The 27,736-nt window shown below is 46.1% G+C and overlaps 1 long non-coding RNA gene across 1 annotated transcript in view; it reads left to right on the forward strand.

The window, feature by feature from the left end:
• Positions 1-12,468, forward strand: part of LOC127463751 (uncharacterized) — a 51,496-nt gene extending 39,028 nt beyond the window's left edge. Inside the window, exon 3 of the long non-coding RNA XR_007900923.1 lies at positions 10,958-12,468. This is a non-coding gene — a long non-coding RNA (uncharacterized LOC127463751). The remainder of the gene's footprint in view (positions 1-10,957) is intronic.
• Positions 12,469-27,736: the final 15,268 nt, after the last annotated feature.

A 27,736-nucleotide genomic window follows, 5' to 3' on the forward strand; every position in this document is an offset into this window, starting at 1 on the left:
CCACCAACCGCCCTTCTCGGCCCCGCCCCCGCCCCGCCCAATCCCCGCATCGCCCCGCCCACTCCGCCGCCTCCCATTGGCTGCGCACCTTCGGCCCTGGAGCGAGGAGCGCGCGGGGAGCGTTGCCTGGAAACCGGCCAGGGAATCCCGGGAATCCTCGAGGCGCCGGCGCTGCCCCCCCACTCCTGGAGCAGCGGCCCTGCCCGCGCGGGGAGCGGCCACTCAGCGCCCGGCTGCGGCCGCCGCAACGGCCAGGGAAGCAGGCGCAAGGAAGGTGCGCTTCGGCCCCCGGCCAGCGAGGAGTCCTAAAAAGAACAAAAGTGTTCAAAGAGAGGGAACTCATCGCACCATCACAGAACATGCTCAGTTGGAAGGGACCCACGAGGAGCGCCCAGTGCAAACCTTTGCCCGGCACAGGACCGACCCCAAGAGTCACACCGTGTGCCTGAACTCTGCCAGCCTTGCTTTGCGACCACTGCCCTGGGGAGCCTGGTCCAGTGCCAACCACCCTCGCAGGGAAGAACCTTTCGCAAATATCCACCCTAAACCCTCGTGAAAAAAACCTATTTGCAACCAAAAAAAAAAAGTTTCTATTTTCTTCCTTCCCCTTCTCCTTAATTAGTGTTTACACAACAGAACTGCAGTGCCCTACTGGCTCAAAACTGAACTACTTGAAGTCCTTGCCGTATAGGCTGGATTTTGTCCCTTAGGCAGAGGCTAATCTGTCTGCAGTCCACCAGGACTGCCAGAGCTTGGGGAAGGGATGGAGGCTATCGCAGGAAGGAACAGAGATGCGGAGATATTCCCTGATATTCTACTCTAGAAGCGGCTCAAGAGACAGCCCTGGAGTTGGAAACACTTGCCTTCGTCACTGGACGATCTTGTCCAGCACCACAAAAAGGATCTTCTCCTCCGGCAAAACCGCAGCTTCCCGGGAGCCGTGGATTGAGAACCGGTGTCTTGGGAACAGGAGCTGCTGGGCCACCTGCTCCTGGGAATCTTAGACTGCAATGGCCTGGGCTCCCACTCCTACCTGCAGCCTTTTGCTGCCATGTGCATCCTCGGTGAGGAGCGGGCTCTGCTCTTCCCCGCCCCTCCCCGGCAGCAGGGAGACCTGGCCAGAGGGGCTCCTGTGTGTGACTCCGGCAGGTCTCCCAAAGGCTCTGGGAGGGATGGAGTCTCTTGCCAGAAGTAACTGAGGTGCCGAGATACTCCGTCCCCTGCTCTTCACATACTGGATCGGGGAAGAGCCCTGGAGTGGGGAACACCTGCTTTTGCCATAGGAGACAACGCAGCACGTGTTCCCGCACAGGATCCTGATGTGGCACTGGGAGAGCATCAAGGGACGCAGGGATTGGGCACCTCATATTTGGGATAAAGTGTCATTTGTCTTCAATTATGGGAGACGAGTGCAGGGTTCCAAAAAGAAACAAACAACAGCCTTTATCCCAAAAAAGAAAGCCTGTATGCTATCCCTTTGAGGGGCAGTAGTGGGACAGCCTGGGCACTTCTTGGGCAGCAAGAGCTTCCGTGGTGGCACCTTTTATCTGGCAACAATCTTCATTTGCAATGAATTTTTGGATCTACTTTGGCCATTGCAGAGCAGGCCAGAAAAAAAAGGAAAAGCAACCCTTACCTCCAGGCAATAAGATCTGGATCCTTTGGCTTCAGGTGCAGTTGGTGGGGCAGCCTGGGCACTTCTTGGGCAGCAAGACCTTTCTGTGGTGGCAGCTTTGTCTGGCATGAATCTTCATTTACTTTCAATTTTTAAAAAGGTGGGACCGGCCATTGCAATGCAGGGTTGAAAAAAGGGAACAGCAGCTATTTCCACCAGGAAAAACAGTCTGGAACATTTGGCTTGGAGGTGCAGTTGTTGGGGCAGCCTGGGTATCTCTTGGGCAGCCAGGAGCTTTCTCTGCTGGCACATTTTGTCTGTCAGCAATCTTCATTTGCATTCAACTTTCAGGATGTGGGACCGCCATTGCAGCGCAGGGCTGAAAAAAGGGAACAGCAGCTCTTTCCACCAGGAAAAAAAGTCTGGAAGCTTTGGATTGGAGGTGTAGCTGTTGGGGCAGCCTGGTCACATCTTGGGCAGCAAAGACCCTTCTCTGGTGGCACCTTTTGTCTGGCAGGAATCTTCATTTGAATTCTATTTTTAAGGAGGTGGGACTGGTCATTGCAGAGCAGGGTTGAAAAAAGGGAACAGCAGGTCTTTTCTCTCAGGAAAAACAGTCTGGAAGCTTTGACTTGGAGGTGTAGTTGTTGGGTTAGCCTGGGCACTTCTTGGGAAGGAAGACCTTTCTGTGGTGACACCTTTTGTTTGGCACAAATCCTCATTTGCATTGAATTTTACAGGAGGTGGGACTGGTCATTGCAGCGCAGGGCTGAAAAAAGGGAACTACAGCCCTTTCCCTAAGGAAAAAAAGTCTGGAAGCTTTGGTTTTGCGGTGCAGTTGGTGGAGAAGCCTGGGCACTTCTTGGGCAGCAAAGAGCTTTCTGTGGTGGCACCTTTTGTCTGGCAGCAATCTTCATTTGGATTCTATTTTTCAAAAGGTGGGTCCGGCTATTGCAGCGCAGGGCGGAAAAAAGGGAACAGCAGGTCTTTTCTCTCAGGAAAAACAGTCTGGAAGCTTTGGCTTTGAGATGCAGTTGTTAGGGCAGTCTGGGAACTTCTCGGGCAGGAAGAGTTTTCTGTTGTTGGCACGTTTTGTCTGGCAGGAATCTTCATTTGGATTCAATTTTTCAGGAGGTGGGACCGGCCATTGCAGCACAGGGCTGAAAAAAGGGAAGAGCAGCTCTTTCCCCAAGGAAAAAAAGTCTGGAAGCTTTGACTTGGAGGTGTAGTTGTTGGGGTAGCCTGGGCACTTCTTGGGCAGCAAGACCTTTCTCTGGTGGCAACTTTTCTCTGGCAGGAATCTTCATTTGGAGTAAATTTTTAAAGACGTGGGACCGGCCATTGCAGCGCAGGGCTGAAAAAAGGGAACAGCAGCTCTTTCCACCAGGAAAAACAGTCTGGAAGCTTTGGCTTGGAGGTGCAGTTGTTGGGGCACCCTGGGCACTTCTTGGGCAGCAAAGAGCTTTCTGTGGTGGCACCTTTTGTCTGGCAGGAATCTTCATTTGCATCGAATTTTCCAGGAGGTGGGACTGGTCATTGCAGAGCAGGGTTGAAAAAAGGGAACAGCAGGTCTTTTCTCTCAGGAAAAACAGTCTGGAAGCTTTGGTTTTGAGATGCAGTTGTTAGGGCAGCCTGGGAACTTCTCGGGCAGGAAGAGTTTTCTGTTGTTGGCACCTTTTGTCTGGCAGGAATCTTCATTTGGATTCAATTTTTCAGGAGGTGGGACCGGCCATTGCAGCACAGGGCTGAAAAAAGTGAACAGCAGCTCTTTCCACCACGAAAAACAAGTCTGGAAGCTTTGACTTGGAGGTGTAGTTGTTGGGGTAGCCTGGGCACTTGTTGGGCAGCAAGACCTTTCTGTGGTGGTACTTTTGTCTGGTAGCAATCTTATTTGGATTCAATTTTTCAGGAGGTGGAACCGGCCATTGCAGCGCAGGGCTCAAAAAAGGGAACAGCAGCTCTTTCCACCAGGAAAAACAGTCTGGAAGCTTTGGCTTCAGGTGTAGTTCTTGGGGCAGCCTAAGCACTTGTTGGGCAGCAAGACCTTTCTGTGGTGGCACCTTTTGTCTGGCAGCAATCTTCATTTGGATTCAATTTCTCAGGAGGTGGGATTGACCATTGCAGCAGAGGGCTGAAAAAAGGGAACAGCAGCCCTTTCCCTAAGGAAAAAAAGTCTGGAACCTTTGGCTTTGAGGTGCAGTTGGTGGGGCACCCTGGACACTTCTTGGGCAGCAAAGAGCTTTCTGTGGTGGCACCTTTTGTCTGGCAGGAATCTTCATTTGGATTCTATTTTTCAAAAGGTGGGTCCGGCTATTGCAGCACAGGGCGGAAAAAAGGGAACAGCAGCTCTTTCCACCAGGAAAACAGTCTGGAAGCTTTGGCTTTAAGGTGCAGTTGGTGGGGCAGCCTGGGCACTTCTTGGGCAGCAAGACCTTTCTGTGGTTGCACCTTTTCTCTGGCAGGAATCTTCATGTGCATTCAAATTTCAGGACGTGGGACCGACCATTGCAGCGCAGGGCAGAAAAAGGGAACAGCAGCTCTTTCCACCAGGAAAATCAGTCTGGAACCTTTGGCTTCAGGTGTAGTTCTTGGGGCAGCGTGGGCACTTGTTGTGCACCAAGACCTTTCTGTGGTGGCACCTTTTGTCTGGCAGGAATCTTCATTTGAATTCTATTTCTCAGGAGGTGGGACCGGCCATTGCAGCAGAGGGCTGAAAAAAGGGAACAGCAGCCCTTTCCCTAAGGAAAAAAAGTCTGAAGCTTTGGCATCACGTGCAGTTGTTGGGGCAACCCTGGCACTTCTTGGGCAGCAAAGACCTTTCCGTGGTGGCACCTTTTGTCTGGCAGGAATCTTCATTTGGATTCTATTTTTCAGGAGGTGGGACCGGCCATTGCAGCAGAGGGCTGAAAAAAGGGAACAGCAACCCTTTCCACCAGGAAAAAAAGTCTGGATCCTTTGGCTTCACGTGCAGTTTTGGGGCAGCCTGAGCACTTCTTGGGCAGCAAGACCTTTCTCTGGTGGCAACTTTTGTCTGGCAGGAATCTTCATTTGGAGTCAATTTTTAAAGACGTGGGACCGGCCATTGCAGCGCAGGGCTGAAAAAAGGTAACAGCAGCTCTTTCCACCAGGAAAAAAAGTCTGGATCCTTTGGCTTCAGGTGCATTTAATGGGGCAGCCTTGGCACTTCTTGGCCAGCAAGACCTTTCTGTGGTGGCAACTTTTCTCTGGCAGGAATCTTCATTTGGATTCTATTTTTCAGGAGGTGGGACTGGCCATTGCAACGCAGGGTTGAAAATAGGGGACAGCAGCTCTTTCCCTAAGGAAAAAAAGTCTGGAAGCTTTGACTTGGAGGTGTAGTTTTTGGGGCACCCTGGGCACTTCTTGGGCAGCAAGACCTTTCTTTGGTGGCACCTTTTGTCTGGCAGGAATCCTCATTTGTATTCTATTTCTCAGGAGGTGGGACAGGCCATTGTAGCGCAGGGCTGAAAAAAGAGAACAGCAGCTCTTTCCACCAGGAAAATCAGTCTGGAAGCTTTGGCTTTGAGGTGCAGTTCGTGGGGCAGTCTGGGCACTTGTTGTGCACCAAGACCTTTTCGTGGTGGCACCTTTTTCTGGCACGAATCTTCATTTGGAGTAAATTTTTCAGGAGGTAAGACACACCATTTCAGCGCAGGGCTGAAAAAAAGGGAACAGCAGCTCTTTCCCTAAGGAAAAAAAGTCTGGAAGCTTTGGCTTTGAGGTGCAGTTGGTGGGGCACCCTGGGCACTTCTTGGGCAGTAAGACCATTCTGTGGTGGCACCTTTTGTCTGGCAGGAATCTTCATTTGATTCAATTTTTAAAAAGTTCGGACCGACCAGTGCATCGCAAGGCTGAAAATAGGGGACAGCAGTTCTTTCTCCTGGAAAAAAAATCTAGAAAACGTGGTTCGGAGGTGCAGTTCGTGGGGGAGCCTGGGCACTTCTTGGGCAGGAAGAGTTTTCTGTGGTTGCACATTTTGTCTCGCCGGAATCTTAATTTGGATTCAATTTTCCAGGAGGTGGGACCGGCCAGTGAAGCGAAGGGCTGAAGAAAGGGAACAGCAGCTCTTTCCACCAGGAAAAAAAGTCTGGATCCTTTCGCTTCTGCTACAGTTGTTGGGGCAGGTTGGGCACTTCTTGGGCAGCAAGAGTTTTCTGTGGTTGAACCTTTTGTCTAGCAGGAATCTTCATTTCCTGTAAATTTTTCAGAAGGTGGGACAGGCCTTTGCAGAGCAGGGTTGAAAAAAGGGAACAGCAGATCTTTCCACCAGAAAAAACAGTCTGCAAGCTTTGTCTTTGGGGTGCAGTTGGTGGGGCAGCCTGGGCACTTCTCGGGCAGGAAGAGTTTTCTGTGGTGGCAGTTTTTCTTTGGCAGGAATCTTCACTTGCATTCAATTTTTAAGGAGGTGGGACCGACCATTCCAGTGCAAGGCTGAAAAAAGGGAACAGCAGTTCTTTCCCTAAGGAAAAAAAGTCTGGAAGCTTTGGCTTTGAGGTGCAGTTGTTGGGGCACCCTGGGCACTTCTTGGGCAGCAAAGACCTTTCCGTGGTGGCACCTTTTGTTTGGCAGCAATCTTATTTGGATTCTATTTTTCAGGAGATGGGACAGGTCATTGCAGAGCAGCGCTGGAAAAAGGGAACAGCAGCTCTTTCCACCAGGAAAAAAAGCCTGGAAGCTTTGGCTTTGAGGTGCAGTTGGTGTAGCAGCCTGGGTATTTCTTGGGCAGGAAGAGCTTTCCGTGGTGGCACCTTTTTTCTGGCAGCAATCTTATTTGGATTCTATTTTTCAGGAGATGGGACAGGCCATTGCAGATCAGGGCTGAAAAAAGGGAACAGCAGCTCTTTCCACCAGGAAAAAAAGTCTGGATCCTTTGGCTTCACGTGCAGTTTTGGGGCAGCCTGAGCACTTCTTGGGCAGCAAAACCTTTCTCGGGTGGCAACTTTTCTCTGGCAGGAATCTTCATTTGGAGTAAATTTTTAAAGACGTGGGACCGGCCATTGCATCGCAGGACTGAAAAAAGGGAACAGCAGCTCTTTCCACCAGGAAAAAGAGTCTGGAAGCTTTGGCTTCAGGTGCAGTTGCTGGGGCAGCCTGGGCACTTCTTGGGCAGTAAAGATCATTCTGTGGTGGCATTTTTTGTCTGGCAAGAACCTTCATTTGGAGTACATTTTTCAGAAGGTGGGACAGGTCATTGCAGCGCAGGGCAGAAAAAAGGGAACAGCAGGCCTCTCCTAAGGAAAAAAAGTCTGGAAACTTTAGCTTTGAGGCGCAGTTCTTGGGGCAGCCTGGGTATTTTTTGGCCAGCAAAGATCTTTCTGTAGTCGCACCTTTTGTCTGGCAGGAATCTTTATTTGGATTCTAATTTTCAGGAGGTGGGACAGGCCATTGCAGCAGAGGGCTGAAAAAAGGGAACAGCAGCCCTTTCCCTAAGGAAAAAAAGTCTGGAAGCTTAGGATTTGAGGTGCAGTTGTTGGGGCAGCCTGGGCACTTCTTGGGCATCAAAGAGCTTTCCGTGGTGGCACCTTTTGTCTGGCAGCAATCTTCTTTTGGATTTGATTTTTCAGGAGGTCGGACCGGCCATTGCAGTGAAACAGGAGGCTAGGCCCAAAAGAGTTAACTAAGAAATTTGGGCCTGCTAACAAGCTGCCAACATACAAAACGATCTGTGCTCATTCTGTTCTACTTACTGGACCAAAGCTTAAGAGCATAGTACAAGAACATGTAATAGACCTAGAAGCAATAAATTAGAGATACAGCAGGATCAGGTAGACATTTGAATAGAAGAAATAGGCTGGGAGCCAGGGCCTTTGCCAAGCTTCAGTGAGCGGGTCAAGAACAATGGAAAAGAAGAAGGGTCAAGCTGAGGAAGATGAGTTAGAGACCCCTGCCCTATGGATGAAGATAGGAACGACCCCTCGAAATGGGGTACCAAGAGAAGCACCGCCCCAAGCTCTGCCTATACTCCGCCTATTTTTTAATATGTATTGATAGATGTTGTAATCGTTTGAATATGCATTTAATCGCATCTGAAAATTCTATAAAAGTGTTGATTTTCTGAGGAGCCGGTGAGCAAGTTTGTCCAGCGCGAGCTGGCTTGCTCCCAACGTTGAATAAACAAATACCTTACTGCTTAAAGATAAAAAGGTCTCTGAGCAGTTTCTTGGACCGATTTTTCGGATTCATTTGGCGACCGCGGCAGCACACCTTCTCCACCCGGCTGCGGAATCCCCCGGAGGACGGGACCCCCTTGGGCGCCCTCGGGTAAGTCTTTTTACCTGAAGGGGCTCCCTTCTTCGGTGGCTTCTTGCGGGGGCTGGACAAGAACACTGCCTATTGATAAAAGGTATTTGTATCTGGTTTCTGGTTTTGTTTATTCTGGTTCTGGGTACCCGTGAGTCGAGGCGGGACGCCGTCTCGCAGGGAACACGGGAGAGGACGCTCTCCCAGGGGAATATCCCCTCTAGTCTGGTCTGGTCTGGTTTTGTTTGTATTCGGCCAAGTATTGTTATTGTGTACCTGATATATCTTGCTTACCTTGAAACATCCAGGAGCACATAGTTAAAGGTATTATCATGCTAAGAGTTGCTATATGAGAGGTAGTGCTGAAGAGTTAACTATAAGCACATCACTTTGGATAAGACCTAGAATTAAGATTTGTCAGTTTTGCAACTGTTAGTTATATGTATGAGCCTTGTGTAACAGATGTAAGGTTTGCCTCCCCGACAGACAAGGCTGGGTCAGAACCAGTGTGCACATTGCAGAAAAGAGGGACACTGGAAGCAAGAATGCCCTGAATTAACAGGTGGAAATACAGGCACAGGAGAGGTTGTTGTTGCTTACAGAGTATTGAGTGAAGGGGGGGGCCGGCAGGCCAGTGCTAGGGGACCTGCTGGTAAAAATTAAGCTAGGGGAAGAAAAAGAAGAATTAGATTTTCTAATTGATACCAGGGCTACATTTTCTGTTTTGAATTAATACCTAAAAGTGATAAATATGTTTAAGTCGTGGGTGCCACTGGCCAATCAGAAAAGCTTTCTTTTGAAACCACTAAAGTTCAAAATTGGAAAACAAATGGGAGTGCATCAGTTTTTGTATTTAACAAATTTATCCAAACTCGTATTGGGCAGAGACCTTCTAGAAAATCTGGAAGCTGTAATAGAATTCAAACAAGGTAAATTTGAACTTAAGGTAAAGGAAGAACAATTAATAGCAGCTCTGAGTTTAGCAATGAGCTATGTGGAGCCAAGCCAGGGTAATTCAAATGTCAATCAAATTTTAGATCAGGTATACCCAGGAGTTTGGGCTACTGAAACACCAGGAAAGTCAAAAGAGCAGCTCCCACTGAAATAGAATTACAGACAGGAGCAAACCCAGTAGTTAGGAAGCAATATGCACTGAAGCTGGAAGATAGAAGAGGGATTGAGCCAATAATAGACAACTTTTTGAAATTAAGGTTTTGTAGAGTGTGAATCAGATTGCAACACCCCAATTTTACCAGTCAAAAGACAAATGGAACACATAGGTTGGCTCAGGATTTAAGAGCAGTAAATAAAATAGCTAAAACATACATGCAGCTGTTGCAAACCTAAATACCTTATTAACAATATTAAAAGAAAGTGTAATTTGGTTCACAGTATTAGACTTAAGAGATGCCTTTTTCTGCCTTCCCTTAACACAGGAAAGTCAAAAGATATTTGCCTTCAAGTGGGAAAATCCCACCACAGGAAGGAAAACTCAGCTCATTTGGACAGTGTTACCTTAAGGGTTCAAAAATATTCCCACAATTTTGGGAATTAATTAGCTAAAGAATTAGAACAATCGCAGTCACCACCGGGAAAGGGTGTACTTTTATAATATGTGAATGATCTATTGATTGTTACTGAAAAACAAGAAGAATGTGTTCAATGGACAGTAAACCTCTTCAACTTTATGGACTTAAATGAGTATCGAGTCTCTCAACAGAAAGCACTTCCAGTGCAGAAACAAGTGGTGTACCTGGATTACAAAGTATCTGAAGGACAATGATCACTGGGGACAACAAGAAAGGAAACTGTCTGCCAGACACCGAAACCACAGATGGTGAGAAACCTTCAAGCCTTTCTAGGAACGACAGGTTGGTGTTGTTTATAGATATATCAGTATGGGCTAATTGCAAAGCCTTTATATGACCTGCTGAAAATGACTAAGAGCAACCTCATCTGGACCCCCGAAGCAAGTGGAGCCTTCAAACAACTGAGATGAGAACTCATAAGGACCCCGGCGTTGGGATTGCCTGACGTAACGAAGCCCTTTTGTTTGTTCTCGCATGAACGACAAGGAATGGCTCTGGGGGTCCTGGCTCAGCAACAAGGGCCATACAAAAGAACAGTAGCCTACTTCTCCAAGCAGTTGGATGAAGTAAGCAAATGATGACCCACCTGCCTAAGGGCAGGAGCAACAATGATCATAGATCTAGAAGAAACCAGGAAATGTACAATGGGACAGAAAATTACTGTGTTAGTGTCCCACACAGTATCTATGGTACTGGAACAGAAAGGAAATCATTGACTGTCACCCTCCCAATTTCTGAAATATCGGGTAATCTTGGCTGAATCAGATGACATAACCATTCAGGTGACTAACACTGTTAACCCAGCTTCATTCCTAGAAGGAAGAATCTCGGCTGCACCTGTTGTGCAGGACTGCCTGGAAACCATTGAAGCAGTGCACTCCAGCTGCCTGGACCTTAAAGAAGAACCACCCCTGGATGCAGAAGACTGGTTTACCGATGGCAGCAGTTTCATAAGACAAGGTGTGAGGATGGCTGGGTATGCTGCGACCACCACTACTGAGGTAATCAAATCAAATCCTTTGCCCGCAGGAACCTCAGTCCAGAAAGCAGAACTGATGGCTCTCATTCGAGCTTTAGGATTGGCAGAAGGAAAATAAATCAACACCTGGACTGACTCCAAATATGCCTTTGGCATAGTTCACACTCATGGGGCAATTTGGAAAAAAGAGGACTTTTAACTCTTCAAGGAAAAGTTGTGGAATATACTGAAGAAACTCTGTGATTATTAGAAGCTGTACAACTCCCCTCTCAGGTGGCAATTATGCACTGCCAAGGACACCTGAAAGGTAACACTGTCCTGGAAATAAGAAACAGAAAAGCTGATGCAGAAGCTGAATTAGCTGCTGCAAGAAGTAAAGAACTATCAGTAGCAGCTTTAGCGCTAGAAGAACTAGACACAGATCAACAGGTAGAATATCAAGAAACAGATTATAAGTGGATACATGAAAATGAAGGTAAGGTGTTAGACAATGGGTGAGGTTAACTAAAAACAGAGTCAGTTAATACTATTAGAAAAATTAGTGTGGCAATTTGTAAAAGTAAAACATGATAAAGCTATTGGGGCTTAGATTCACTCTATTAGCATTTAAGGACTAGAGTAGCAGGACCAAATTTATTTATCACAATAGAGCAAGTCACATCCCAATGTGAACTTTGTTTTTAATACTGGAACAAAATACACCCAAGGGCAATAAGTAAAGGGCATTTCCCAGGTGAAATTTGGCAAATTAATTTCTCTGAGCTCCCAAGAAAAGGGGGGGGGGTCCTGTTATCTCTTAGTTTTGACTGACACATTTTCTGGATGGCCTGAAGCTTTCCCATGTAGAAAAAAATGAATCAAAAGGAGTGGTTAAAGTCTTGTTGAACGAGATTATACCATGGTTTGGAGTGCCTAAGAGCATCTCTTCAGATAGAGGTTCACACTTTTGTACATGAATTGTACAAGCAATAAGTAAAGCACTAAAAATCAATTGGCAACTGCATATGCCCTACAGACTCCAAGTAAATGGGCAAGTAGAAAAGATGAATCTAAAATATGTCAAGAAACAAATTTTCATTGGTATCAAGCTTTACCTATTGCTTTAATCAGGCTAAGGGTCAAGCCAAGATCAAAAGGGGAAACTGAGTCCATTTGAAATTCTATTGGGCAGACCCTACATGATGCAAACTGTGAATAGTGAAGCTGTAGATCAAATCAGTAATCAATATGTGTACGATCATGTTAGGGCTGTAGGAAAACAATTGCAGAAAAATGCTACAGTGGTGTTAGAACACCAACCCAAGCAGCCTGACTGTAAGTTACATCCATTCAACCCTGGTGATCGGGTATATGTTAAGAATCTTTCAGGAGATACACTATGGGAGAAGTGGGATGGACCCCAGCAGGTGCTGATGACCACCTCCACACGATCTGAGTGAAAGAGAAACCCACGTGGATCCACTACTCTCGAGTCAAGAGAGTTCCAGAGGAAGCATGGACCTCGGGAGAGGAATCATCTACTATCAAGTCTCCTCAATGCTGATCTTTGGACTGATAAGTACATTAGTGTTAAATCAAACTCTTGCCCAAAATTATTATGGTCTCAGGCCTATAATGGGAATTCTAGTCTACGATTTGCTATAAATACAGATATTCTGAATTCATCTGAACTGAACCAATACAATGCATCTGTTATAGTCCTCCAAGGAACAAGGGTACTGAATAATTGGTAAAGTCCTGGTCCCCCATACAATGCAAGTGTTTTAATAGGCACAGATTAGATGGTCACCCAGAACTGACGTTACTGTGAAATGTAATTAGTGGCTGATCAGTGTTGGCACACCTTCACTCTAGATAAATCAGTTTCTGTGATGTGTCAGTGGACATTCAGGGAAGGAAATATAACCAGGAGATTTCCAACCAGCAAATCTCCTACCACCCCATTGACTAAGACCACCACCAGTTTTACAACTCCTTCTTTAGCCTGTGAGAGTGTCCACAATTTAACTTATGCTGGACACTCAAATGATTAGACACTCAAATGAGCAGAAGCTGTTGTTAGATCCCACATATTCACTGAAGAGGGTTCGAATAAACCTTCAAGTAAACATATCAAACATACAAAAAGATTGTCAGCCCTGTATTTAACAAAGCCTTAAAGGCTGGCATGCATAGATGATGGCCAGATCCCCTCGTACCAGAATTCAAAGAGATGTAACCGGATGGTTTAGTGCAGGATTAGGTGTATTAAACACCATAGATCAAGAAGTATTAGTGAATAAACTAAGTGCTGTCACATCTGATCTAGGAAAATTCAAAGTCCCTTGAAGATCATCTTTGCTCACTTTGGCAGAAACACAACCATTGGCAGTTAAATTGTTAACATTAGTAGCTAACCACACTGCAAAAGATTTCACCAAAATTATTGACTTATGCTGGTGTCATCCATAAAAGGTTTGCACTTGCAATACAATGTCTCCAAACTCAACAGTGGGTGCAATCTGTAGCTGCAGGAATATTAAGAGAAGGAACTTCAGGAATATTACCACAGGAGGTAAGAGAAATAACAGCTAGAAAGAGTTCTACTACACAATTTGAGAAAAATTACCAAGCGTGGTGGCAGTTAGGGAACTTCACTTGCAATCCTCAACATGAACAAATTGAAGTTTATGTACTCACTATCAGTGCAGCTAAAGAAAAGACCATCTTTCCTATCCTGACATTAGGAGGTATACACCAAAACGTAATTGTCAGACCCATAGACCATAATGTTTGGGCAAGTTATGATCACACCAAGAAAAACTGGCAGCCAGTCAGTACTGAGACATGTATTCCTAAAGGACAATTAGGATATATCTGTGAAAATGCTGTAGTAGGAAATGAAGATTTATGCTTAGATGCTGACGATAGTGTGTGTACCTTTGAAATGCTTCCCCATACTAAAACCCATTCACAAGTCTATTATGTAGGAAATGGTTGTGCATGTGTTAGAATCTTCTGTTTTAATTTTACCATAAATATTTGTCATGAAGTAGTGAGTGGTACTAATTTTTGTTTTACTAAAATAATAGGCTCTGACTTTGATTATATCATTCTAGTGACTACTAGACAACTGATTGAAGCTGATTATAAAATGTATCATGATGTGCCGAAATTGCAGATAGGAATGAACATTAATCTTTTTAAAGCAATGCTTAAACACCCTGATATAGAAAAACTGGTCCAAGAAGTAAACAGAACGACTAAACGAATGATCTGGCAAATGGAACACGACACTGAGAGTATAAAAACTGTTTTAACCAAAGTGGAAAAAGTGGGAGAACACCACTAGTGGGACATCTTTACCGGATACTCCCCTACGGCATCACAAGTGTTCCACTATTTGATACATGCAATACTGGTTTTAGGAGCTAGCATGATTATACTGCTGATCCTAACTGTTTAGCTACGGTACAAATCAAGCATCATGGTTAGAGGGATGCAGATAATGTGGGCTGTGATGAATCCATAAAAATCCATTAGAACTTGACAAAAGAATTTGTAAATTCTAAACAAAAAGGGGGGAATGAAACAGGAGGCTAGGTCCAAAAGAGTTAATTAAGGAATTTGGGCCTGCTAACAAGCTGCCAACATACAAAACGATCTATGCTCATTCTGTTCTACTTACTGGACCAAAGCTTAAGAGCATAGTACAAGAACATGTAATAGACCTAGAAGCAATAAATTAGAGATACAGTAGGATCAGGTAGACATTTGAATAGAAGAAATAGGCTGGGAGCCAGGGCCTTTGCCAAGCTTCAGTGAGCGGGTCAAGAACAATGGAAAAGAAGAAGGGTCAAGCTGAGGAAGATGAGTTAGAGACCCCTGCCCTATGGATGAAGATAGGAACGACCCCTCCAAATGGGGTACCAAGAGAAGCACCGCCCCAAGCTCTGCCTATACTCCGCCTATTTTTTAATATGTATTGATAGATGTTGTAATCGTTTGAATATGCATTTAATCGCATCTGAAAATTCTATAAAAGTGCTGATTTTCTGAGGAGCCGGTGAGCAAGTTTGTCCAGCGCGAGCTGGCTTGCTCCCAACGTTGAATAAACAAATACCTTGCTGCTTAAAGATAAAAAGGTCTCTGAGCAGTTTCTTGGACCGATTTTTCGGATTCATTTGGCGACCGCGGCAGCACACCTTCTCCACCCGGCTGCGGAATCCCCCGGAGGACGGGACCCCCTTGGGCGCCCTCGGGTAAGTCTTTTTACCTGAAGGGGCTCCCTTCTTCGGTGGCTTCTTGCGGGGGCTGGACAAGAACACTGCCTATTGATGAAAGGTATTTGTATCTGGTTTCTGGTTTTGTTTATTCTGGTTCTGGGTACCCGTGAGTCGAGGCGGGACGCCGTCTCGCAGGGAACACGGGAGAGGACGCTCTCCCAGGGGAATATCCCCTCTAGTCTGGTCTGGTCTGGTTTTGTTTGTATTCGGCCAAGTATTGTTATTGTGTACCTGATATATCTTGCTTACCTTGAAACATCCAGGAGCACATAGTTAAAGGTATTATCATGCTAAGAGTTGCTATATGAGAGGTAGTGCTGAAGAGTTAACTATAAGCACATCACTTTGGATAAGACCTAGAATTAAGATTTGTCAGTTTTGCAACTGTTAGTTATATGTATGAGCCTTGCGTAACAGATGTAAGGTTTGCCTCCCCGACAGACAAGGCTGGGTCAGAACCAGTGTGCACATTGCAGAAAAGAGGGACACTGGAAGCAAGAATGCCCTGAATTAACAGGTGGAAATACAGGCACAGGAGAGGTTGTTGTTGCTTACAGAGTATTGAGTGAAGGGGGGGGTCGGCAGGCCAGTCCTAGGGGACCTGCTGGTAAAAATTAAGCTAGGGGAAGAAAAAGAAGAATTAGATTTTCTAATTGATACCAGGGCTACATTTTCTGTTTTGAATTAATACCTAAAAGTGATAAATATGTTTAAGTCGTGGGTGCCACTGGCCAATCAGAAAAGCTTTCTTTTGAAACCCCTAAAGTTCAAAATTGGAAAACAAATGGGAGTGCATCAGTTTTTGTATTTAACAAATTTATCCAAACTCATATTGGGCAGAGACCTTCTAGAAAATCTGGGAGCTGTAATAGAATTCAAACAAGGTAAATTTGAACTTAAGGTAAAGGAAGAACAATTAATAGCAGCTCTGAGTTTAGCAATGAGCTATGTGGAGCCAAGCCAGGGTAATTCAAATGTCAATCAAATTTTAGATCAGGTATACCCAGGAGTTTGGGCTACTGAAACACCAGGAAAGTCAAAAGAGCAGCTCCCACTGAAATAGAATTACAGACAGGAGCAAACCCAGTAGTTAGGAAGCAATATGCACTGAAGCTGGAAGATAGAAGAGGGATTGAGCCAATAATAGACAACTTTTTGAAATTAAGGTTTTGTAGAGTGTGAATCAGACTGCAACACCCCAATTTTACCAGTCAAAAGACAAATGGAACACATAGGTTGGCTCAGGATTTAAGAGCAGTAAATAAAATAGCTAAAACATACATGCAGCTGTTGCAAACCTAAATACCTTTTTAACAATATTAAAAGAAAGTGTAATTTGGTTCACAGTATTAGACTTAAGAGATGCCTTTTTCTGCCTTCCCTTAACACAGGAAAGTCAAAAGATATTTGCCTTCAAGTGGGAAAATCCCACCACAGGAAGGAAAACTCAGCTCATTTGGACAGTGTTACCTTAAGGGTTCAAAAATATTCCCACAATTTTGGGAATTAATTAGCTAAAGAATTAGAACAATCGCAGTCACCACTGGGAAAGGTCACACTGGTAATGATTGTATTAAGGGAAAAAGGGCATGTTAGCAAGGAAAAGGCAAGTATGGATGTTAAATCTTGGATGGTAAATTATTTCTTCGTAGACTGGTAGAAAAAGCTCTGTGCATTATGGAAGATATGGTGTTCCTTATCACCTCCTATCGGTCCTCATTAATTTCTGGGAAAATGCAAAAGTCAAGGTTAGTTCCAGTTGGCTGAGGTGGAGCCTTCAACATTTCCTTCCTACTTATTGCATGTTAATCTTGAAATTTATTCTTTCACAGTGGGAGACAGACAAGTATGTTAGTGTGTTACCTGTGATTTTTTTTTTTTTCAAGTCTCTGTATGTTTATTTATCATTTTCCACCTAGGGGAAAAAAAAAAAGGGGAGGGATTCTGAACTGTTGCAGTCCCAGATTTTTAGGTAGTGCTGTAGGATTGTCTAGAGCAGCTTGGGTCAGAAATAAAAGATACCACAGTTGCTTTTCCCCCTGCTCTTCTCTGTACTCATAGTGTCCTTTATTCCACCCCTGCCACAGCCTCTACAAAAAGCATTGTGGCAGGTCTAAAACCCAGTTTGGTTGTTGAAATATATTACTGAGTTCTGAGCTCAATGAAGATCAGAGATGTGCATAGGGAGAGCACCAGTGCAATACATTATGGGCAGCGTTTTTATTTTCCATTTATTTCCATTACTTCTGTCAAGTAACACTGTTGTGAGGTGAGTGGGTTAAGTGCTCCTTTTTAAATTTTTCTTTAGAGCTACAGTTTTGCTGACTCTGCAAATGGGGCATTTCTAATGCTATTGCAGTCCTCTTATAGTGAGGGGAATTGTATTTCTGTCCTGTGAAGTACCACATGTCTGGCTCTATTTGTTATCTTTCACCTTCATGAAAGTGCATTTGAATAACAGAATCTGCAAATACAGTTTAGGAAGAAGAGAAGAAAATATGAATATGAACAGCTCTGAAACAGCCCTTGTAAAATAAATAGGCACTACTAGTCCTACTGTAAAGAAACCAGGAGCCTGATATTATGTGATGTTGAGCACCCTGTACATTGGTGGCAGTCAGCTCCTCTGAATTTTAAGTCCAGAACCACGACCTCATAGAGATTAATGACTCTAACATCATTAGTGGAAACCCCTCAGCAACGACGCCCACAATTAGAGACACCAACCACAGAACTGCACGCGAAAGAGGAACCAAACAGGGAGCAGCTTGTGAAACCCCAACCAGTGAACTACTGACATGACTCAGGGGGGTGGTGTCAACCGAGGGTGTAATTGTTACTGTTTCCGTTCCCCATTTTGCTGACTGTGGTGGAGCAAGGGTTTCCCCCGGTTGCCCGGCTAGCCGCTTTTGCTTGTTAGCCTAAATAAACCTTTTTTTCCTTGCAATCAAAATTATAGCCTCGTTTTTATTGATAACAATTGGTGCCGTGACTCGGATGGAGACCCCTGAGTGACAGAAACACTCTTTGGGGGGGGTGCCCCCGTCCCATTTTTCGACGGCCCTGGGAGATTCTGTCATTCAGCCTCTCCATACCGACTAGTTTCTTAAGGCAAACAAGTAAAAGGAAGTAGGTTTCTGCAGATCTCCGTAATTTTCGCATGCGGATCCAGACAACACCTAGCTCAAGGGCAGCTAGGAACTGATGGTGAGCTCTGTTTGAGAGCAGCAGTCGATTACAGGCGAGGCGACTGTGGGTTGTCTGGTTGGGGAAGGGCCGCTCCAGTGCTCTGAGCAGCACTGCCAGAACGAGCGAAGACTCATCCACGGAGAGGTGAGTATAGCGTACCCCTTGGCGGTTGGGAGGGGGTTCTGGAGTGTGCCTGTTTGAGACGTCCTCTGAGGACGAAGTGATTGTGGACCTCTCAGTAGTGCGGTTTCTGTAGCCCGCGAGGGAGCAGACCACGACCAGAGGGAAGCGTTTGTGATTTGAGTGATTGCGTGTGTGAGAGAAGGCACTCCAGAAGATGGGATCGGGGAAGAGCAAGGCTTCCCCGCCCATGGGTGGCTGTACGGTAGAGCAGCCTAGTAGGACCTCTGATGAGGAGCAGCTCCTGAAGTCTGGTGGCTCCCGGGGAGGGAAAGGACTAGGGAGTAAAATCTATTTGGCGAAGAAGTGCCCTCGGGAGAATAGACAGTCTGTACTAGGCAGCTGCAGCTCCCAGAGTGAAAGGAACCGTGTTAGGGATTTACTTACTGAGAAGGGAAGTGATATTGAGAGTAAAACTAAAACAGACTCTCTGGAGGGGAGAAGATTTGAGAGAAGCGGCTTTGAGGCTAGGTCGCTGGGCATTCCATCAAATAGCCCACTAGGAATAGTGTTGAGGAATTGGAATAATAATCCACATGCTCTCGGGAAGTCGAAAAGCAAGATGATCTATTATTGCATTGAAGTGTGGGGAGGTAGGCAGATAGGAAATGGTATATACTGGCCTATTTATGGCACTTTAGAAGGTTGGATTTGTGAGATCTTGAATTACCATGTTAATGATAAAAGACCTTATTGTCTAGAGGAAAGCCAATATGCTGTTATCTGGCTGGGAGTTAGTACACCTACTCGGTTGTTTCCTCTAAAAGAAAAAGGGAAGCAAGTGGACCCTAATAAGAATTCTGAATTGTGGAGTTCACCTCCACCTTATATTCCTCCATATAGTGAGGATAGTAAAGTGATACCTAGTGCTCCAACAGTGTTAGAGTCCGCCATTTTACCTGAGTCAGGGCGGGAACCCACCATTTTGTGTCCAACAGGGCGGGAATCCGCCATTTTATCTGAACAAAGGCGGGAATCCGCCATTTTGTCTGCACAAGGGCGGAAGCCCTCCATTTTGTTGTCCACCTCTACACCCCTATCAGCCGATAGGGCTAGTGAGTCATTTTTAACCACTGACTTGACAAGGACTCACACAAAAACTGAACACCCCCCTCTACAGTCACAGTTATATCCCCTGCGTGAGACAGCGTTAACGGGGAGGCAGGGAGGTATAGGATTTGTATCGGTGCCCCTTAGCTCCGGAGATGTCCGAGCTTTTAAAAAGGAAATGGGGAATCTTTTAGAGGACCCCATAGGGGTTTCCGAAAGGTTTGATCAATTCTTAGGGCCTAACACCTATACTTGGGATGAGATGCAAGCTATATTAGGCATTTTATTTACAGTGGAAGAAAGGGGAATGATTAGGGCAGCTGGCATGAGAAATTGGGATAGAAGGCATCAGCAAGGTCCAGCTGCTGAGACTAAGTGGCCCCTTGAAAAGCCTAATTGGAATAATCAGAGACCCGAAGATAGGGCCCTAATGGATGATCTAAGGAGTATGATCGTTCAGGGAATACGGGAGTCTGTCCCTAGAGGACAAAATATAGATAGAGCATTTAAGGAATATCAAAAGAAGGATGAGTCACCCACAGATTGATTGGAGAGATTGAGGAAGAGTTTCCAATTGTATTCAGGGATGGATCCTGAGGATGATGTTATGGGACAAGCAGTACTCAAGCTTAGGTTTGTCCAAGGATCCTGGGAAGATATTAGGAAAAAGTTAGAAAAGAATAGAGACTGGCAAACAAAAGGCTTGGATTTGTTGTTGAGAGAAGCTCAGGAGGTGTATGTTAGGAGAGATGAGGTAAGAGAAGAAGAAAAGCAAAAGGAAAAGGAAGACATGCAGAAGAAACAGACAAGGGTTTTGGTAGCAGCCATCAGAGGAGAGCAAAATAGTAACAGGGAAAAGGAGAGAAAAGAGTCCTTTAGGCTTAATGACAAGGCACAACCAAGTAGAAGTAGGAGGGTAAATTTCAGAGAAGTTGAGTGTCATTATTGTGGCCAGAAGGGACATATTCAGAGAAATTGCAGAAAGAAGCAGAAAGATGAGCAGATCTTTTTAGAAGATTAGAGCGGTCAGGGGCTCTATCTGCTGGGGACCCCGAAGAACACAGAGCCCTTGATAAAATTGAAAGTGGGTCCTCAGCAACAAGTTATAGAGTTCCTTGTGGACTCGGGAGCAGAAAGATCAACTGTACAACAACTACCTCAAGGATGCGTAATATCATCCGACGAAGTCCAAGTGATTGGAGCAAAAGGGGAGCCTTTTAAGGTACCTATGATTAAAGATGTTGAAATAGAAGCTTCTAATAAGTTTGTCTTGGGAACCTTTTTGTTAGTCCCAGAGGCAGAATATAATTTATTAGGAAGAGATTTGATGGTTGAGTTAGGAGTTAACTTAGAGGTCTCAGAGCAACAGTTGAAAGTAAAAATTTATGCCCTTACGGCAGAAGATGAAACCAAAATTAGCCCAGAGGTGTGGTATACTCCTGACACTGTAGGGAAACTAGATATTGAACCATTTGAAATATCTATAAAAGATCCAGATAAACCAATCAGAGTAAAACAGTATCCAATTCCTAATGAAGGGAAAGTGGGCCTTAAGCCTATCATAGAAAGACTGTTGGCAAAAGGACTATTAGAACCTTGTATGTCCCCTCATAACACGCCCATTTTGCCGGTGAAAAAGCCTGATGGGACTTATCGGTTGGTGCAAGACCTAAGGGAAGTGAATAAACAAACAGTGGCAAGATTTCCTGTAGTTGCTAATCCATACACTTTATTAAGTCAAGTATCCCCAGAGTACCAATGGTATAGCGTAATAGATTTGAAAGATGCCTTTTGGACGTGCCCTCTTAAGGAGGAGAGTAGAAATTATTTTGCATTCGAATGGGAGGACCCTGATACACATAGGAAACAGCAGTTGAGAGGGACAGTCTTGCCCCAGGGGTTTACAGAGTCGCCAAATTTGTTCGGGCAAGCTCTGGAACAGTTGCTAGAGTCCTTCGATCCGAGAGAGGGTACAGTGTTAGTGCAATATGTTGATGATCTGCTGATAGCGGGGAAAGATGCTGAATCTGTAAGAGATGAAAGCATTAGGCTCCTGAATTTTTTGGGTGATAAGGGCCTAAAGGTGTCTAAATCCAAGTTGCAGTTTACTGAAGAGAGAGTAAAGTACCTGGGACATTGGTTAAGTAAAGGATGTAAAGGGTTAGACCCTGAAAGAGTAGAAGGAATACTGTCCCTATCTGCACCTAAGAGCAAAAGGCAAATCAGACAGATACTAGGACTTTTGGGATACTGTAGGCAATGGATAGAGAACTATAGCAACAAAGTAAAGTTTCTATATGAAAAACTGGCCAAGGAGAAATTAGTAAAGTGGAATGATGAGGATGAGAGTAAGTTAGAAGCATTAAAAGAGGATTTGATAAATTCTCTGGTGCTTAGTCTTCCAGACACTAGGAAGCCCTTTTATCTGTTTGTAAACGTGGAAAATGGATCAGCTTATGGTGTATTAACTCAGAAATGGGCGGAACATAAGAAACCTGTAGGATACTATTCAAAAATCCTGGATCCAGTCAGTAGAGGTTGGCCCACTTGTTTACAAGCTATAGTGGCTACTGCGCTTTTGGTGGAAGAAGCTGTAAAAATTACTTTTGGTGGGGATTTAAAGGTATATACTCCTCACGACATCAGAGGAGTACTGAAACAAAGGGCAGAGAAATGGTTGACTGATAGCAGGTTGTTGAAATATGAGAGTATTTTGTTGAATACTCCTAAGTTGGAACTGGAAGTAACTCATTTACAGAATCCAGCTCAGTTTCTGTATGGTGAACCTCAAGGAAATATAGTACATGATTGCATCCAAGTCATAAGTCTCCAGACAAAAATTAGAGGAGATCTAGAAGAAGAGGAATTAGATACAGGTGAAAAACTTTATATTGATGGTTCGTCTGGAGTAGTAGATGGAAAAAGGAGATCAGGCTATGCTATAGTGGATGGAGTTACCTTTCAAGTCAGGGAATCTGGATCTTTGTGTAGTACTTGGTCAGCTCAAGTATGTGAACTTTATGCTTTGCTAAGATCTCTTCAGCTGTTAGAAGGGAAGGTAGGAACTATATTCACAGATTCAAAATATGCTTTTGGAGTAGTACACACTTTTGGAAAGATATGGGAAGAAAGAGGGCTAGCAAATGCAAAAGGAAAAGGGCTAGTTCATGAGAATCTGATTCGAGAGGTGTTGAGAGCTCTAAGAGGCCCGAAACAGATTGCCGTAGTGCATGTAAAAGGTCATCAGAAGGGATTGAAAGTAACAGCCAGAGGAAACAATCTAGCTGACGCTGAGGCAAAGAAAGCAGCTCTGTTAGTGGTGAGTGAACAAGAGCTAGGAAGTGAACAGATCCCTAAGTCTTTTAGCAATCGAGAAAAGGAAAAATTGTTGCAAGTAGGTGCAAGAGAAGAACAGGGAAAGTGGTTGTTGTCAGATGGGAGAGAAGTAATTCCCAAAGGCCTTGCCTGTAAAATTATGGGTAGACTGCATGAACAGACTCATTGGAGTACCCAGGCCTTGGTAGATCATTTTGAGAATAGATATGTATGTGTCGGAGTGTATGATATAGCTAAGAAAGCCTTGGAAGGATGTCTGACTTGTAAAAAGGTGAAGAGAGGGTATTTGAGAGATAAAGTCAAAGGAGGAAGAGAATTAGCTAAAAGGCCGTTGGAGAGCATTCAAGTTGATTTTACCGAATTGCCAAGAGTGGGAAGGTATCAGTATTTGTTGGTGTTAGTGGATCATCTGACACACTTTGTGGAAGCTTTTCCCACTGCTCGGTGTACAGCTAAAGTGGTATCTAAAATCCTATTAGAAGAGATTGTACCTAGGTATGGTGTTGTCACTACAATAGATTCAGACAGGGGAACTCACTTTACTTCAAAGGTAATTAAAGAAGTAACAGAGCTGCTAGGCATCAAGTGGGAATATCATGCCCCTTGGCACCCTTAGAGTTCGGGAAGAGTAGAACGAATGAATGGGGAAATTAAGAAACATTTAACTAAATTGATGTTAGAGACTAAAATGAATTGGGTAAAGTGTCTTCCTTTGACATTACTATACATCAGAACCCAACCTCGGACAGATACAGGTATTTCACCATTTGAGATGCTATATGGTATGCCTTATGAATTTGGGACCCCAGTAGATCACCCTAAAGTTGAGGACATACGTTTAAGAGAGTATATTATTGAATTAATGAGGAGAAGACAAGAGTTAAGAAAGAAAGGATTGGTAACTCAAAGACCTCCTTTGGACTTAGCTATCCATAAAATTCAACCTGGTGATCAGGTGTTAATTAAAACCTGGAGAGAAACATCACTAACTCCACAGTGGGAGGGGCCATTTGCCGTACTTCTCACTACAGATACCTCAGTAAGGACAGCTGAGCGAGGGTGGACTCATGCCTCACGAGTGAAAGGACCGATAAAGAATTTGGAGTGGAGGGTGACTTCGAATCCTGGGAACTTACAGATGAAAATAAAGAGAGTGCGGCCCACAGATGAACTTTGAAGAAGAAGGTGTAAGGCCCAGCCTGTATTCTTTTTTTCAGATACCACAAGGACAGACTCTAAGGAGAGCGTATTATGTTCCATGGAATTTAGAAGGAATACCTGAACAAACTGGAGGTTCAGGACTATATAGAATAGTTGGAACTCAAACGGTTTTGCCTTTTTGCTGCGAGGTGGAAACAGACATACCAGGCGGACGCGATCCACATGGAATATCCTGCATAAAACATCCCGGGTCTACTCATTACAGCTGGGTAGGATGTAAGTGTAAGAAGTGCGGCAAACAGTGGCGCTGTGTTTCACTAAGAGGGCAACCTTATTGTATGAGGTGTAGAACAAGTTCTACTGAATCTATAAGCGAACAATTAGCTAAAGCTGAAATAATAAAGGCATTTTGTGGTTGGGAGTGGTTAGTCCCAGAAACTTGGGAAGTGTATGAACATAATTGGAATAGAGTATTAATAGAACTGTGCCGTACTAGATTCTCATGGAAATTGGAAAAACCAAGTCGAAAGAGATATATTGACTTATTGGGGTTACTTGACAAAATTCAAAAACTCAAATTAGAAGAGTCCCAGCCTGAATCAGTGAAAGGCGATAGAGCAATTTAATCAGTATTCCCTGAAGAATACCTCTGCTGCCAAGAAGAGCTAGAACCTCGTTGTTCCCTGCACAGGAACAGACGAAGGAAGGCAGAGAGGTAAGAGTGTGGGAAATAAGAATCACTGATAATACAGGGATGGGACTCAAAAACAACAAAATGGAGCGAAAATTGGCAATAATCATTGGAGTAATAGTTTTTATGAGCTTTCTGGGATATGCCCACCAACCATTTGAATGGACCATAATCAGGTCAAGAGATTCTAAGGTTGTAAGGAAAATGATAACTGCTATAAGTCCTAGGTTCAATGTAACCGTTTGTGATCTACTAATGGCCAATATACCCCAGGAATGTGGACAGGGAGGAAGGAAGCCCTCAGTGACAGTTAACAAAGGAGCTACATATTGGTGCCCGACCTCTAACCCAGGGAAGTCTTTTTGTAATTACCCAGGACATTATCATTGCGGGTATTGGGGCTGTGAAACAATAGCTACTGCTTGGAGGCCGGAGAAACCAGATAGGTACTTACGGGTGCAGTGGGGACCCCCACATTGTACACCATCTGCTCTTGGAGGACTTGTCCTCCCCAATGAACCATCTAATTGTGAATATTTACAGGTCCAGATTCTCAACCATGAAGATAAGGGATGGTTGACTTGTTGTACAATTGGAAATAAAAATCCAAACATTTGCTCTGATTAATGTCTTAACTTATATTTGGCTAAAGAGTTGTTTTCCTGTTACCTTCTTTAAAAAATAGAATCCATAATTAGAAAGGTGCTCTCCTAAAGTGTTGTAACCTTTTAAGTCCACTTGTTGCCACACAACAATAGCATGCCAATATCACATCCAAAGATACAGAATCTTATAGAGATACACACAAATGTATACCTATACATATCTATGTATGTATATCTATCTACCTATACATATCTATACATATCTATACATATCTCTACAAATACACACAAGAAAGTTTGGGGTTCCTGATGAGAGTTCTACACAGGTAATGAACAGAGGACTGGTGTGATGTGTCATACAACTGGGGGGACCAAGAACGTATGTTCTGAGCTTTGATTTACTGTCCTGGTTTGTACCTGCCTGCCTTCCCTTGGGGGGAACACAGGCCTCTATTTTGCACGGTCTGTTTTCTTTTACTTTGCACTGTAGACTAGGGGCAGAAGAGTTTTTGGAGCCAAACAGCTCAATGCAGATTCGGTTCCTTTTAGGGGTGCCTAAAACTCAGGAGCTGGACTCCACGGTGCCGGTGGGACCCTCCCAACTCAGCACCTTCCATGATTCCTTCAAGTCAACCGTCAGCCCAGCACTACCCCAGCAACCCCCAAAGCACCAAACCGTGTCAGCCATGGCCAGATGCAGGCGCCTCTGAAACACCTGCCGGGCTGCTGGCTCCGCCTGGGCAACCCATTGCAGTGCCCGAGCCCCCCCGAAAAACACAGCGAGAAACCTTTCTCCAGGAGCTGACCTGAAGCTCCCCTGCCTCAGCCTCGGGCCACGTGCCCCGCTCCTCCCAGCGCAGGCTCCTTTCCAGCAGCCCCCTCGGCAGAAGGCGGCTCGGGGCTCCCCTCTGCCCCCCCGGCCGGCTCCGCTCCGGCCCCGCTCCCGCCACGGCCCCGCTCGGCTCTGCACGGGGAAGGAACGCGCCCAGCCCCGGCCCGACACCCCGCGGGGGCCGCGCACCGGGGATCCCTCCCCGGGGCTCACTCATTGGGGGTCCCTCCCCGGGGCTCACTCCCCGGGGCTCACTTGCCGAGGGTCCCTCCCCGGGGGTCACTTGCCAGGGGTTGTTCACCGCGGGTCGCTCACCGGGGTCCCTCCCCAGGGCTCACTTACCGGGGCTTCTTCACCGCGGGTCGCTCACTGGCTGTCATTTACTGGGGGCCGCTCACCAGCGGCCACTCGCCGGGGGCCGCACACGGGGGGTCTCTCCCTCGGGACCGCGCACCGGGGGCCACTCGCCGGGGGTCTCCCCCGGGGGCCGCTGCCCGGGGGTCGCTCAGCGGCAGCGCTCCCGCTCCCGGCCCCGCCCGCTCCCACCCTCACCCAAACCCCACCAACCGCCCTTCTCGGCCCCGCCCCCGCCCCGCCCAATCCCCGCATCGCCCCGCCCACTCCACCGCCTCCCATTGGCTGCGCACCTTCGGCCCTGGAGCGAGGAGCGCGCGGGGAGCGTTGCCTGGAAACCGGCCAGGGAATCCCGGGAATCCTCGAGGCGCCGGCGCTGCCCCCCCACTCCTGGAGCAGCGGCCCTGCCCGCGCGGGGAGCGGCCACTCAGCGCCCGGCTGCGGCCGCCGCAACGGCCAGGGAAGCAGGCGCAAGGAAGGTGCGCTTCGGCCCCCGGCCAGCGAGGAGTCCTAAAAAGAACAAAAGTGTTCAAAGAGAGGGAACTCATCGCACCATCACAGAACATGCTCAGTTGGAAGGGACCCACGAGGAGCGTCCAGTGCAAGCCTTTGCCCGGCACAGGACCGACCCCAAGAGTCACACCGTGCGCCTGAACTCTGCCAGCCTTGCTTTGCGACCACTGCCCTGGGGAGCCTGGTCCAGTGCCAACCACCCTCAGAGGGAAGAACCTTTCCCAAATATCCACCCTAAACCCACATGAAAAAAACCTGTTTGCAACCAAAAAAAAAAACTTTCTATTTTCTTCCTTCCCCTTCTCCTTATTTAGTGTTTACACAACAGTCCTGCAGTGCCCTACTGGCTCAAAACTGAACTACTTAAAGTCCTTGCCGTATAGGCTGGATTTTGTCCTTTAGGCAGAGGCTAATCTGTCTGCAGTCCACCAGGACTGCCAGAGCTCGGGGAAGGGATGGAGGCTATCGCAGGAAGGAACAGAGATGCGGAGATATTCCCTGATATTCTACTCTAGAAGCGGCTCAAGAGACAGCCCTGGAGTTGGAAACACTTGCCTTCGTCACTGGACGATCTTGTCCAGCACCACAGAAAGGATCTTCTCCTCCGGCAAAGCCGCAGCTTCCCGGGAGCCGTGGATTGAGAACCGGTGTCTTGGGAACAGGAGCTGCTGGGCCACCTGCTCCTGGGAATCTTAGACTGCAATGGCCTGGGCTCCCACTCCTACCTGCAGCCTTTTGCTGCCATGTGCATCCTCGGCGAGGAGCGGGCTCTGCTCTTCCCCGCCCCTCCCCGGCAGCAGGGAGACCTGGCCAGAGGGGCTCCTGTGTGTGACTCCGGCAGGTCTCCCAAAGGCTCTGGGAGGGATGGAGTCTCTTGCCAGAAGTAACTGAGGTGCCGAGATACTCCGTCCCCTGCTCTTCACATACTGGATCGGGGAAGAGCCCTGGAGTCGGGAACACCTGCTTTTGCCATAGGAGACAACGCAGCACGTGCTCCCGCACAGGATCCTGATGTGGCACTGGGAGAGCATCAAGGGACGCAGGGATTGGGCACCTCATATTTGGGATAAAGTGTCATTTGTCTTCAATTATGGGAGACGAGTGCAGGGTTCCGAAAAG

This window comes from Manacus candei, unplaced genomic scaffold, assembly GCF_025592945.1.
Source record: "Manacus candei isolate 608988 ecotype Guabito, Panama unplaced genomic scaffold, ASM2559294v1 h1tg000172l, whole genome shotgun sequence".
NCBI lineage: Eukaryota > Metazoa > Chordata > Aves > Passeriformes > Pipridae > Manacus > Manacus candei.